The sequence below is a fragment of the Balaenoptera acutorostrata genome, chromosome 1, assembly GCF_949987535.1.
Source record: "Balaenoptera acutorostrata chromosome 1, mBalAcu1.1, whole genome shotgun sequence".
In the NCBI taxonomy this organism is placed as follows: Eukaryota; Metazoa; Chordata; class Mammalia; order Artiodactyla; family Balaenopteridae; genus Balaenoptera; species Balaenoptera acutorostrata.
In genome coordinates, this window is record NC_080064.1 from 50,802,296 (window position 1) to 50,815,754 (window position 13,459).

At 41.7% G+C, this 13,459-nt stretch overlaps 1 protein-coding gene across 7 annotated transcripts in view; it reads left to right on the forward strand.

The window, feature by feature from the left end:
* FGGY (FGGY carbohydrate kinase domain containing) overlaps positions 1 to 13,459 on the forward strand; it is a 434,091-nt gene that overhangs the window by 5,655 nt on the left and 414,977 nt on the right. For 4 of the 7 annotated variants that reach the window (XM_057531691.1, XM_057531661.1, XM_057531696.1 and 1 more), the window contains exon 1: positions 8,643 to 8,691. The exons of 1 other annotated variant lie outside the window; for it this stretch is intronic. The gene's annotated coding sequence lies outside the window, so the exon portion shown is untranslated. Of the gene's footprint in view, positions 1 to 5,677; positions 5,798 to 8,524; positions 8,585 to 8,642; positions 8,692 to 13,459 lie in introns of those variants that run through there. 2 more of the 7 variants (XM_057531675.1, XM_057531680.1) reach the window with 2 other exon arrangements.

The window sequence follows — 13,459 nt, forward strand, 5'->3', positions numbered from 1 at the left end:
AACTTTTGCTGTTTTTATTTTCATTCAGTGAATATACTTTCTAGTTGTTTTTAATGTCTTTTTGACCTATGGTTATATAGAAGTGTGTTATTCAGTTTCCAAATATTTGAGGATGTTCCACATATCTATTACTGACTTTTAATTCCACTGTAGTCACAGAGAGTACTTTGTATGACTTGAATCCTTTTAACATTTTGAGACTTGGTCATGGCTCAGAATGTGGTCTGTCTTGGTAAATGTTCCACGTACACTTGAAAAGAATGTGTAGTCTGCTCTTGTTGGATAGAGTGCTTTTTACATGTCAATTAGGCAGCTTCATTGACTACTCTTAAGTTTTATGTACTTGCTGATTTTCTGTCTATCTGTTCTACCAATTATTGAGTGACATATTTAATTTTCTCATGATAATTGTAGACATATGCATTTCTCCTTGCAGTTCTATCAGATTTTGCTTTATGTATTCTGATGCTCTGTTATTATGTGCATTAATATTTAGGATTTTTAGGTCATCTTGGTGAATCATCCCCTTTATTATTTCATAATTTCTGATGATATGTTTTGCTCCGATAGTTACTTAATCATTATTCCTGATAATATTTTTGCTTTAAAATCTACTTAGTGTTATATTAATATAGCGAACTTCAGGTTTCTTTTGATTGCTCTTTTATGGTATATCTTTTTCCTTCTTCTGCTTTTTAACCTATTTGTCTCCTTATATTTAAAGTGGGCTTCTTATAGGCAACATATAGTTAGTTAGACTGGGTAATAAAGCAAGGCCTGACAATCTCTGCTTTTTAATTAGGGTGTTTAGACTATATATAATGTAATTCATATGGTATGTTTTAAACATATCATCTTGCTTTTTTTTTTCTATTTGTTCCATCTGTTTTTTGGTCTCTTTTCTCTCTTTTTTTTGTCTTCTTTTAGATTAATTTTTTTTTTAATTCCATTTTTCCCCCGTTATTGGCTGATTAGGCATATCCTTTTTTCAGATATTATTTTAGTGGTTGCTTTAAGGTTTATAGTGTACAGCTTTAATTTATCAGAGTCAACTTTCAAGTGGTATTATACCACTTCATATGTAATATAAAGCCATATAACAATGTATTTCTAATTCTTGCCTCATAGCCTTTGTGCTACTGCTATTTTATGTTGTATATTTTACTTCCACGTATGTTTTAAACCCCACAATACATGGTTATTATTTTAGTTTTAAGCAATTGTCTTTTTAAGACATTCAAAAAATTTTTAGAAGTCTTTATATGTACCACATAGTTACCTTTATGCTCTTCCTTCCATTTTATGGATCCAGATTTCCATGTGATATTACTTTTCCCCACTTCTTGTGGTGCAGTTCTGCTGGTGGTGAATTTTGCTATGTCATCTTTGATATGTCTGATAAAGTCTTTATTTCAGCTTTAGTTTTGAAAGATTTTTTCACAGCATAAAGAATTCTAGATATAAAGTTTTTTTCTTTTAGTCCTTCAAAGATCTTGCTCTACTGTCTCATAGCTTGCATTATTTCTGATAAGAAATCCATTGTCATTCTCATGGGTTTTTTTTCTTTTTTGCATAATCTGCCACCCCCCACCCTGACTGCTTTTAAGTTTTTCTCTTTATCATTGGTTTTGAACAATTTAATTATGATGTTTCTTGGTTTAGTTTTCTTTATATTTCTTGTGCTTGGGGTTCATCGATATTCTTGATTATATGGGTTTATAGTTTTCATCAGATTTGGAAAATTTGTGTCCATTATGTCTCATATATTTCTCCTGGTCCCTTCTTTGTTCTCTCTTTCAGGTATTCCCATTTCACATATATTAGGCCACTTGAAATTTTTCCACAGCTCACTAATGCTCTGTTTATTTTTTAAAAATCTTTTTTTCTCTGTGTTATATTTTAGATAGTTTCTATTACTGTGTCTTGAAGGTTACTAATCTTTTCTTCTGTGTTATCTCATATAGTTAACTTTTCATCTCAAACATTTTAGTTTTCATTTCTAGTATTCCAACTTGAGTCTTTTTTGAAATCTTGCATGTGTGAACTTTTAAGTTCACTCTTTCCTTTAGCTTTTTGAACATATGAAATTCAGGTATGATAGCTGTTTTAATATCTACGTCTACTAGTTCTATCAAATGTGTCAATTCTAGGTCAGTGTCCATTGATTTTTCTCATTTTAGTAGTATTTTCCTGCTTCTTTGCATGCCTGGTAATTTTTGGTTGAATATCAGACATTATGTATTTTACCTTTTTCAGTGCTAGATATTTTTTGTATTTCTATAAATACACTTGAGCTTTGTTTTGGGGCATGTGTAAGTTATTTGGAAACAGTTCGATCCTTTTGAGTCTTGCTTTAAGCTTTGTTGAGTAGGGCTAATTCTTCTTCACTGCTGAGGTAAAACCCTTCTGTGTACTCTACCCCATGCCCTGTTAATTATGAGGTTTTCCACACTGGCTGGTGTGAATAGGCACTATTCATGGCCCTGTGTGAAGTCCAGTGATTGTTCTCTGTGATCCTTTCGAGTGCTTCTGGCTCAGATAGTTTCCTCACATACATACAGTGATTGGTACTCTCCTGAATACTTAAGGAGCACATCCTCCTGTGCAGCTCTTTCCTGTCTTGTACTTTGCCCCAAGAATTCTAGCCTCCTTGTTCTACTTAGACCTCTAGCTCTGGCTCCTCAATTCGGGAAACTGCAGGGCTTGGTATGGATTTCCTCTTCTGTGTCCTCTGTCCCAGGCATTAAGTTTGAGCAGTTTTAGGATACCTCATTTTTTCCCCATCTCTTTGAGATCACTGTAGTTTGTTGCCTGATGTCCAGTGTCCCGAGAACCTTTGTTTCCTGTATTCATTATTTTAGTTGTTTTAGGTGGGAAGGTAAATATGGTGCCTGTTACTCCATCTTGGCTAGAAGTGGAGGTCCTCAACTGGAATATTTGAAGAAAATTTTAAAAGGGACTATTTGAGGTTGTGAGGAAGGGATTTATATAGGACCCTGGAGGTCCTATAACCCCTTCATCAACTTAAATTATTTAGAAAGTTCTTAACAACATGGATGACAAAATGAAGCAGAGTTCATACAGCAGGTACATATGCAGTGCTGCGTGTGTGGGCTGGGTTTAGGCAGAGTGGAAAAATAAAGTAGAAATCATTCAGGCTAAATGTATGTGTTGCCAATCCCTTGGGCAATCTGGATTTTGGGCTGAGTTATACTGAAATCTGTTGCAGACCAGGCTGAGATCTGAGTATCTTGAATTCTGCTACACTGGCCATGGGATGAAGAGATTAAGAAAGGACTCAGTTACTGATCAGCTATGGGGGATGAAAGTTGAGAAGGCAAATTATAAAATCAAGCATGATTTATATACACCAAACTCAATGTAGTTTACCAAATTCTGGGATTGTAGAATTATGTGGCCAACTTTGATATTAGAGTGTGGCTATTGTTCGGCTGTTTTAAATCATCATGTGACATAGTGGACAGAGCACGGGGTTGAAGATCCTCTCTGTTTTTTACTGACTCTGTGACATTGGGCAAGTGACCTAAATGCACAGAACCTTAGTTACCCCACCTCTGGGTTGAGGACCCTCCGAAGTTGTTGGGAGGATCAGCAAAGCTGTCTACTAAGTCGCTAGTACCAGTCCTGGAAGAGAGTAAATGCTCACGCAAAATCTGTTGATCCAAGACGAGGGTTGGCACAAAATGTGAGTTTGAGAAACATTGCGATTCATGTGAAGATACATATTGACAGGACATATTAATAGATAACACTAATTTCTAGGGACCTATTAAAGGAAGAGTAGGGTATTTGAAGAGGGCTACCTCAAAGCCCACCTTCAAAGGCACTTTGTGAAGACACCCAGCTCCCCTTCCCTTTTCTCCTGAACAAGTTGTTCTGATGTTAGTGTCCGAGGTTGGGTATTGGGCTGGATGGGCTACTGATTTGTCCCAACATGTGTTGCATCTGGGGGGCCTCCAGGAAGGTAGAGAAAACCTGCTGTGTGCTCACGGTGGGCTACTAGCCCAGCTTCCCTCATCTCCACACAGCATCATGTGGGAACATGGGTATCTGAAGATCATTCTTGTTAAATGTACCAAGTGCCCCGTATCCCTTCTTCCTCCCTCTTTATTTTAGGAAAAGCCACGGCATGGAGGGGCAGTTATAGGAACTAAAAGTATATAGCAAAGAGGAAGGAAAACTCAGGAGGTCATGAGAGTCATCTTAAAACGTTTGAAGGGATAGCTCACCTAAAAGAGGTTAGGTGGTTTGGCTGATCCCGTGGGATAAAAATGAGGACTAGAGGGTGGAAGCCATATAAAGCAGAACTCAACTCAGTACGAGGATCTTTCTTATTATTATAGTACTAGCTGCGTATTGTGAAAATTCAAACAGCACAGAGAGGGGAAGTTAAAAATTGCCCTTCAAGCTTCCACTGCATTTCTTTTCCCTAGATGTCACTGCAGTAAGCAGGCTTTTGCATATTCTTCCTGAAGTTTTGTATGTTAGGTCCTTATACAATACAGTGGTTCTCAAATTTTAGCGTCTGTCAGGGTAGCCTGACAGATGTGAGCCGCCCTCCCCAGAGTTTCTGAATCAGTAGATCTCGGCTGGAGCCTGAGAATTTGCATTTCTAACATGTCACCTGGTCATGCTGTTGCTGCGCCTCTGGAGATCACAGTTTGAGAACCACTGTTGCTTTTCCTCTTTACAGAGTTAATACAAATGCGTTCATACTGTGGTGTCTCAGAACTTGCTTTTTTACTTAATAACATATAATTAGCAATTTTCTTTAGCTCCTCCTTGTTTTTAACAGCTGCTTCTGTATCAGTTTTAGCAATTCCCCTATAAATAGACATTGAATTTGTTTCCAGGGTTTTTGTGAGTGTGCCCTTGCCTTTAAAAAAAAAAAGTTGAAATGGACATTTTTTTTTTTTTAATGGACATTTTTGTATACGTCTTTTAGATGAGCCAATCTTAAATTCTTAGAACATAAATTCTTAGAAGTTCAACTCTTGGGTAAAAGGGTAGATTTTGAAAACAGAAAGGAGGTTGAACCAATTATTCTCCCGCTAAAAGTGTCTGAAACTGCCTTTTTCCCCAGACTCTTGCCAAAGATAGGTACTAGCATTTTCATTTTCTGCCCATTTTTTAAGGTGTACGATTATATCTCAGTATTGTTTTGATTTGCATTTTCCTCCATTATTTGTGAGGCTAAAGGTTCACATGTATGCATTGTATGTCTTTTTCTATGAACTACAAGTTTGTATTTCCTGCGTCACAGGAGGAGAGAACAGTATGAACAGAGGCACCAAACCTTCATTTGAGGGATTGCTTGTAGCTTTGTAGAGTTGGAGCCTCAGGGATTGCAGTCAGGGAGGAGGCAGGGAGGTAAGGTGAGAGGCTCAGGCAGAGCCATAGCTTTGAGGGCCTTGTGGGCCAAAGAAAGAACTTGGGCCTTACTTTGGGCAGAGGCAGTACTGATGGTGTTAAAGCTTACAGTGTAGCTCTTGGCAATTTTAACAGGGCGTGTTTCTGGAGGGGCAAGCTGTCCAATAATCTTCCAGTAACTCATTCTTTAGGCCTTTCACCCTGGGCCTTGAAGCCACCTGGCCATTCTTGATAAATAGGTAAACACAAGACTAGACCAGAGGCCTCAGCCGGCCTCAGGCTGGGCACTGTCTTCAAGGGAGGAGTTTTGCAAGATGGTGCAGACACTGGATTTTGTTGCTCTACCTAATACTGTACTGCCCTGAGCCGTTCCTGAATTTACCGAAGTCTGACAGCAGTCATCAAGGTTGGTGGGTTCTTCTGTTGTTTTTATTTGAGTGACTTTCTGTGAAAAGCTGTGGATTTGGACCAATATGCTAATGATAATGACATTGCTTTGAAGGTCTGATTAGTTCTGTAGAATATCATTTTATAGTTAATTATGTCAACAAATCAACAGCAACCTCTTGGAGAAGAAAGTGACAGAGGGAGAGAAACTACATATATATTTAACAAATTGTCAGAACTCCAAGAGAAGTAGGAATTCGTGTATTACAAAGAAGAGTCCACTTAACAATAAAAAATCACTAAGTTTGCCTGTAATTTTCCCTATTATGTGCGTAGCTTTGTAATTGGCTTATGGGGTTAAATTATAATAACTTTGCATTTAGAACCAGGACACCAGCCCTGGCTCTCTCTGTGTCTGTTCTGCCACTTTTCTGCTTCCAGGGTCCTGGCATGAGAGTAAGAGGCTATCAGATTCAGGCTTTGGCTTTTAGTGAACTCAGGCTGTGAATTGGGTTTGTGAAAGATAGACCCCATCTTTCTTCTCCCCTCCGTGCATATATCTGTGGGAATGGGGCTCTGGGTCAAGGAGGATGATTGACCTGGGAAGGGGTGCAGTGCTTCACACACAAGAGAGGCTTGCTGATGGTGCTTCTAGAACTCTCCAGGGACAGAGAATTTTTAGAGGCTTTTTATTTCAAAAGGTATTTGACTATTTTATACATTAATAATTTCTCCCTCCCTCACAGCCCAGGAATTCCCCTATTACTGCGTGACACATGCTGTGCTTGTCTCCAGGTAGAAGGAAGTAGGGGGCAGAACATTCTCAGTTAATATCTAATGTTTCTCACAGTAGCATTTATAGTGACATAGGTGGTTGTTATTAATCAGAGCATGGAGGGGGCGTTTCTGATGGTTGAGTGTCTGAGAAGTTTTCACAGGATGAACAGACTTGTAATTGTGTTCTGAGTGTGTCCAGGATGAAAGCAGCTTGGTTAGGGAAGGAAAGCCAGGTCATTTCAGGGATGGATAAGAGTCCTGCTCTGGCTTAGACAAACCTGAATTTGAGTACAGCCTTCTTCCTCTCCAGGCGTCGTGACCATCCACTGGGTACCGGTCCTCTCAGGATTTGAGTGTCCTCCCCTGTAAATGGGGGAAGGGTGCGTGTCATAAATGTGGGCCCCCCTCTCCCTTTCTCTGCAAAGAGAATAGCTTGGTAGGGCTATTAAAGGGCTTGGAAGGCATTTTAACAAGTCAGGAGCTGCTTTATTGGCTCACAAGTATTGAAGAGAAGAGAGCGTAAGCAAGGTTTTATGGAAGAGGACATGGGAGACTCAAAGTTTAATTTGCTTTGAGGTGATGTTTGTTTTTGGAGTTTGGGGATGTCATTTGATGTGTCAGATTTTCCATCCATGATTTTGTTAGGGCCTATACTGTGCATTTGGCCTCAGCATGGTTGGGGTTTGTGTTTTCTTTGCGTCAGCTGTCGTGCTGTTGCCTGTGTGGCTCTTGGAGGGTGGTGGGTTTTGACCACCATCCAGGACTGCCTCAGAATTGATCCCTGTGGCTGCCACATGGTGAGGCAGGCATGAGGATTTGGTGAGTTTTGCCTTTTCTGCCTGTTGGAATCCATCTTTGAATTTAAAAGGACAGCCAGCCATTCTTCTGTCTGATTTAATACCATATCCCTCCTCCAGTTACCTCGTATTTGTCTTTAAAAATGGGCTCAGTCCCAAGCATGAAGATCCTCAACATCCTGAAAAATACTGGGTTTCTGATCCAATGATTGGAACGGTGATGAAAACAATAAACTGGTACTTCTTTTACCAACTAACATCTCTGTATTCTGCAGAGAAAGGTGGAGTTGGAATAAGATGCTTGGCTACAAGAGTATAGCTAAGATTCTGGTGGCAATCTGGAGACACCTTACTGCCATGTGTAATATTACCAGGTGCATTAGGTTGAGCTTGAAGTACATCAACAAGGCATAACTTGAGGCATCACTATTTGACTTTCAAAAATCAGCTTCTTACATTAAATTGTCAGCTCTTTAAAATCAGAAATGATATATTTTTCAGCTTCCTATTCCTAGTGTCCTGGCACAGAGAAAGCACTTAACATTTGTTTACTGGAATTTGAGCTGTTAGACACGGTGAGAATACCTAGGTATAGATCATGCATATTAAGTGATTGCAGGTGTCCAGAGGTGATTTGATGGTGAAAGGGAAGGTTGGCACATGTTAATAGTCCTAATAGTTGCTGCCATTTACTGAGCATGTACCATACATCAGGCACTGTGCTGGGCACTTCGGTTATACAATCCTAGTTAATTGTTCAAAGAATACAATGAGATTGGAGCTGCAGGAGACAGCCTTTCACTTTAAGAGAAGTACCTGTCAAGAAGCTGTAGTTTTTCTCCCATGTGTATTTTTGGTAAAGCCAGTGGAGAACCAGATATTATTGCCAGATTAGCGCTTTCCTTCCCATCCCGAACTTTCTCTCCATCTTAGAGCATGTGCGAGTTGTTTAAAGTGGTATTTAGTTCCTTCTGTCAAGGAGACTAAAGTTGACCAGCGTACTCATTGCTTATCTTTTTCTTCCCAAACCTCCCAACCCCCTGATTGCAATATAACTAAATAAAAAAAAAAAAATTGTGTGGGTCTCGTGTACTTGAGCTCCCAGCCAAGGCCAAAGATCAAAGTCAAGAGAGGATATTGAGCTCCCTCCCAGGTCCCTGGGACGCTGTATTTGCAGACACTGTTTCCAAGTCAGTCCTGGAGGAGTAGCCCTTTAAGAAATAGGACTGCAGGTAAGCTCATCGACTTTGGAGCCTTGTAGTCTTAGGAAACATTGTTACTGGTCTTTGGTCACTTAGGGGAAGACACGGAGGAAAATACAAGAGAACAATTCCCAAAGGTTGGTTTTCAGCACCGGTGTTTGAACATGACCCCTTAGAATCTCTGGGATAGTTGTGCAGAGAACAGCCTCCCGTGTCTGTGACCCTCTTTCCTTTTCTCACGCTGCCTTTGAGCAGCTTGCATGTTTGTTAAAGAATCAGCCGTGAAGCCTGTGGTTTTCTGTGGCACATTTCTAATAATATTTGTAAAGGCTATTATTTAATAAGCCGCATAAATATTTATCATAAGAGCAGTCTTTTGATCGTGAACGGGGGCCAAAAGCCAGTCCAGTCTGCGCTGGGGACTTGGCTGGGAGGCTGTTTCTGCCCTTCGGAGCCTCCTGTAGACTGAAAAGTTAGGTAAGGCTCGGGACGTGTGTGCAGCCAGCTTGAATTTCTCCCTGTAGCTTTTCTTTTCTCTTGGCCTTCACAATCTGTGTCCTTATTTCTCTGTCTGACCAGCCTCCCTATATTCCCTATTAGTTGTTTTTCTTCTTAGAGAATTTATCTTTGACTGAAATGAATGAATTGGAACTAATGTCCTGACTCTCAGCATTCACCCATTGGGCTCTGGAGCCATACCGTCCTGGCCTGGAGTCCCAGCTCCTCTGGTTTTGTGCTCTATGACGTTAAATAGCTTTATTGCTGAGAACCTCAATCTCCTAAGCTGGAAGATGGGCTCATAGTGCCAACCACACGGGGTTGTTACAAAGGTGAAGTGAAATCACAAAATCGGGTGGGCGATTTGCAGAGCAGAGTTTAATAAATGCTAGTTGTTGCTGCCTTTGTTGTTGATATTGAAGAAGATTTTGAAGGATTTGGTTTTCACTTTTAGGTTGGTATGTGGAAAGAGCCCTAATTACTGCCTTAAGAGGCCAGGGTTCAAATGCAGGTGCTGCTGTTGTTTACTGTTTGTGGTACTCAGGGCAAATTTCCCCATCCCACCAAGGTATAAAATGGTGATAGGGTTACCAGCTTGACTGGGTTTCAGTCAGAAGATATGAACAAATGTATAAAAGTGCCAGGCATGTGGGAGGATCCTAATCCTTTTTTAAAAAAACAAATTGGAAAAGGGAATAATGTTTTCCATTTTGCAGTTACTTTATTTCTTTGAGGCCAAGAGGAACTGGAATACAGTTTGGAGTCTAGGACACAGCAGAGAGTACCTATGACCCAGGAACAAAGGGCACAGAAAGGGGAGACAAAGAATCTGAGTTGCAGAAACTCCTCTGGCAGAGTTTTTATAACTCACAGGGTTGAGTTTCAGGGAAGCTGCCTAAGGGCTTGAACTTCTTTGTTTCCCTTCTTTCAGGGTCCAGGTGTGGAAACAATCATAAAGAGATCACTTAAAACTATAGTAATGGGAAACATGGTGAACTTGAAATATTTAATTAGGATCTATTTCTTACAAAAACATGAACTGGGAGGTCTGTGCGAACAGTGCAGGGAGGGTATGATGCCCTTGTTCCCGTGGGTTTGACTCTCTTCCCAACTGATGTCTCAGTTAAATGGTCTAGAAGTAGGTAGTTTGCCAGAGAGAGGCCACCTGGTGTTGAGGAAGGGTCAGTCTCTGAAGGTGGGCAGCCTGAGTTCTGAGTTAGCCAGTTGTAGACAGAGTAGGCAGGAATACCTAGCAGAATCCTTGGCAAATGGGCATTTACTAAATGGAGGGTATCAGGCAGTGTATCATTCCTGAGAATGGTTAGGGATTTGGGAGCCAGAGGGAATGAGATTGCTCTCAACTCCATCCCTTGTGAGTTATATGACACACTGGAGCAAGTTATTAACTAGTCTAGGACTCGTTTTCCTCATCAGTAAAATGGGGATGATAACAGTAATTATCTTCAGGGGTCGATGTCAGGATAAAAAGTGGATTAAGAATGTAAGCAAGCTGCTTAGCAAAGCATCGGATACACAGTAAATTTGTACCTTTTATTATTTCCCTAAAGATAGGTTTTAAAGGTGTCCACTGAGTCTCAGAGACTTGGTGAGTTCGTGCTATGTGCCAGGCACTGGGCTGGCACTGGGGATACAGCTGTGGTCCAGACAACACTGGAGTTAATGTCTAATGGCAAAGCTCCAGTCTCCATGCAAGTGTGTGTGTGTGTGTGTGTGTGTGTGTGTGTGGGTTCTCCCAAAGGATGGGCTCTTTCCTGTTTAGCCAAGAGATGGGTCCAAAACCCAGAGCTGGGGGAAGCCCTGAGTCAGCTGCAGAGTGGAAATCTGCCTCTTTGGATTTTATTGGAAGTAAATCAGGATGTCTGGGTAGTGGGTGGTAAGATGAGGAATTCCTTGTAGAGGAAGACAGTCAAAAGTGAGGGAGCCAGGCCTGAGGAGCTGGGCCAGCCCCCTGGGGGATCCTTTTGTCACTGGCGCTGGCAGGAGTACAGAGAAGCCTGGATGATGGCTGGCCAGGTCTGTGTAATCTAGAATGTTTGTATAGATTCTTCATTTCCTGTGTTTTCCCCCTTGTTTCTCCCTCCAGTGTTTAGAATAATCTTGGAAAGTTCTAGCCAAGGACAGAGAGTTGTTGGCCTGTCAGGATCAGGGTTGGGGAGCAGCATCCCTGGGCCCTTCCAAGTGGTGACAGTGGGAAGCTAAGAGAAGGAATCCCGAGTACAGCAAGAGGATGTGTATGTGGTCAGTTCGGGGAGGTGGAACAGCTAGCCCGGTCAGTCTTCCTCCTCTTTGCAGATAAAGAAACCGAGGAAGATCTGAGCCATGGCACTGTCCTATTTTGTCCTTCACTGTATCCTCAGCTCTTAGCAGGGTGCCTGGTGTCTGGCACAATCTGCATTTCTTTGAATATCAGTCATTGATTGCAAGATGCATCATTGCATCATTATTTCATATACCACTAAGAAGGAAAGAACATGCTACTGATTAGTTGTAAGATGCCATTGATTGCTGAGTCACTAATTTTGAAGAAGCTAAATGTGAAAAAAATGAGTGTCTTCGAATTAATAAAGTGTAGTTGAAGGCATCCAATAAGTATTCGTTAATTGGATGGATGAAGCATACAGAGATTAGAATCAAGGAAAAACACTAGTGCAGATAAGTACAAACCTAGGAATCCAAACTATTAAAGCATTAAAGCATGAACCTGTTGATTCTTGTTTTCTATGGATTCACTGATTTAGGTGTTCATTCCGTAAACATTTATTGAAAACCAGTTATGTACCAGACACTGTACTGGTTTGGGGATATAGAAACTGTAGGAGCTGGAGATCCAGAAATCAATCAGTTCCTTTCTTCAGGTTCAGGCCAGTAAGAGAGACGGACACAGAAACAAAAAATTCACAGAGTGGTTTTTAAAACGTTTGAAAAGAAAGTAGGGACACAGTACTCTGGTGGCACCAGGGCATGGAGAGAGGCAAGGAAGTCTTCCCTGAAGAGGTGGTGGTTGAGCTGGATCGTAAAATGAAAGTCAGCAGGCACACGAGAGAGGAAGGAAGTAGGAAGGGAAGAGAAGTATGAAGTGGAGACAGTCCTATAGCAGTGCGGTACACCTGCGGTCCTGCGAGGGGTTCAGGGTGTCTGGAGCTTGGTGTGAGAATGGGCAGGACTGAGGTAGATGTGGCTGGACAGCAGGCAGAGGGCAGCTCCTGGAGGGCCTGGGATGCCGTGCAGAGGGCCTCAGCCAATGGTTTTCAGCCGTCCTGAGTCCTGAGGAAGGACCCAGCAGAGCGATTGCTGGGGGGAGGGTAGAGGGCCAGGCAAGGGTGATCTTTGCTTCAAACAGAGCAGCTCTGCTTTGACCTGTTTTATTTCAGTTTTTCCGAGTACTGGCTTGAAGGAAAGATACCCCTTTCGGATGCTTGAAGGAATGCATGGTTTGAAAACTGGTGCCACTGGTCATCCGGGCGAGGAGATGAGAAGGCATTAAGGCTGGAGCCTGAGAGTTGCTCTCTGGAGCTCAGGTGAAGGTAGCACATGTTCTTAACTACAGATTCCCCATTGGCCTCTACACCTGCCCGTGAACCAAAGGGGGCCACACACCTTTGGGAAATCTTCGTGATCAAGTCAGAAGCTATCACTCTTAATGAAGCTGTTTTTGACTGGGATAAATATCCAGGAAGCTTTAATGGAACATCTGCTGGCTGACTTCATTTTAGAATTCCCAGGTGTGACCTTGCCAAGGAAACATTACCTTTTTGAAGTGGAAGGGTGCAGAACGCTGCTGCGGTTGAAATTAGACTCTGGGCGCTGAGGCCGCCCCGAGCTCACCTGGGGAGTTGTAGCATGTTCACCAGCATGGGTATCTTGGGGGCTTGTTCTTATTCTTTAAAAGGCCAATCTGGAAAATGAAAGCCTCTGTGAGATGTCTGTGTCGTGGGGGCTAATCTGACCAGAGGGACTCAGAGCGGCAGTGAAGGCCAAGGAATTCCTGAGTGTTCTCTGGTCAGATTTCCTTGTAACTCACAAGGGGTCTGTAAAGAAAACAGATTGTCTAACAAGTTCCTGATCCTGTCTCCCTCGAGGCTCCTTCCCAATTCCCAGTCACTTCCTGACACGGCTGCAGTATATTTACCTCTTCTCCAAACCTGTATCGCAAGCTGCTAAGAAGGAAAGGAAGGGACATGAGACAGATTGTGGGACTTTGGGTCCAGGCTGCACTTGAGTGGTGCTGGCTAAATCTCTTAACTTCTCAGAGACCTATTTGCCCATCAGTATAAAATGCATCAATGTGCATTTACTGTTCTTAAGTGTGTGGACCTAGCATTAAGAGAAAAGTTACATATCTCTTGGCGTCTCATCTTAGTCACCTGTAAAATAGATTTTTAACTA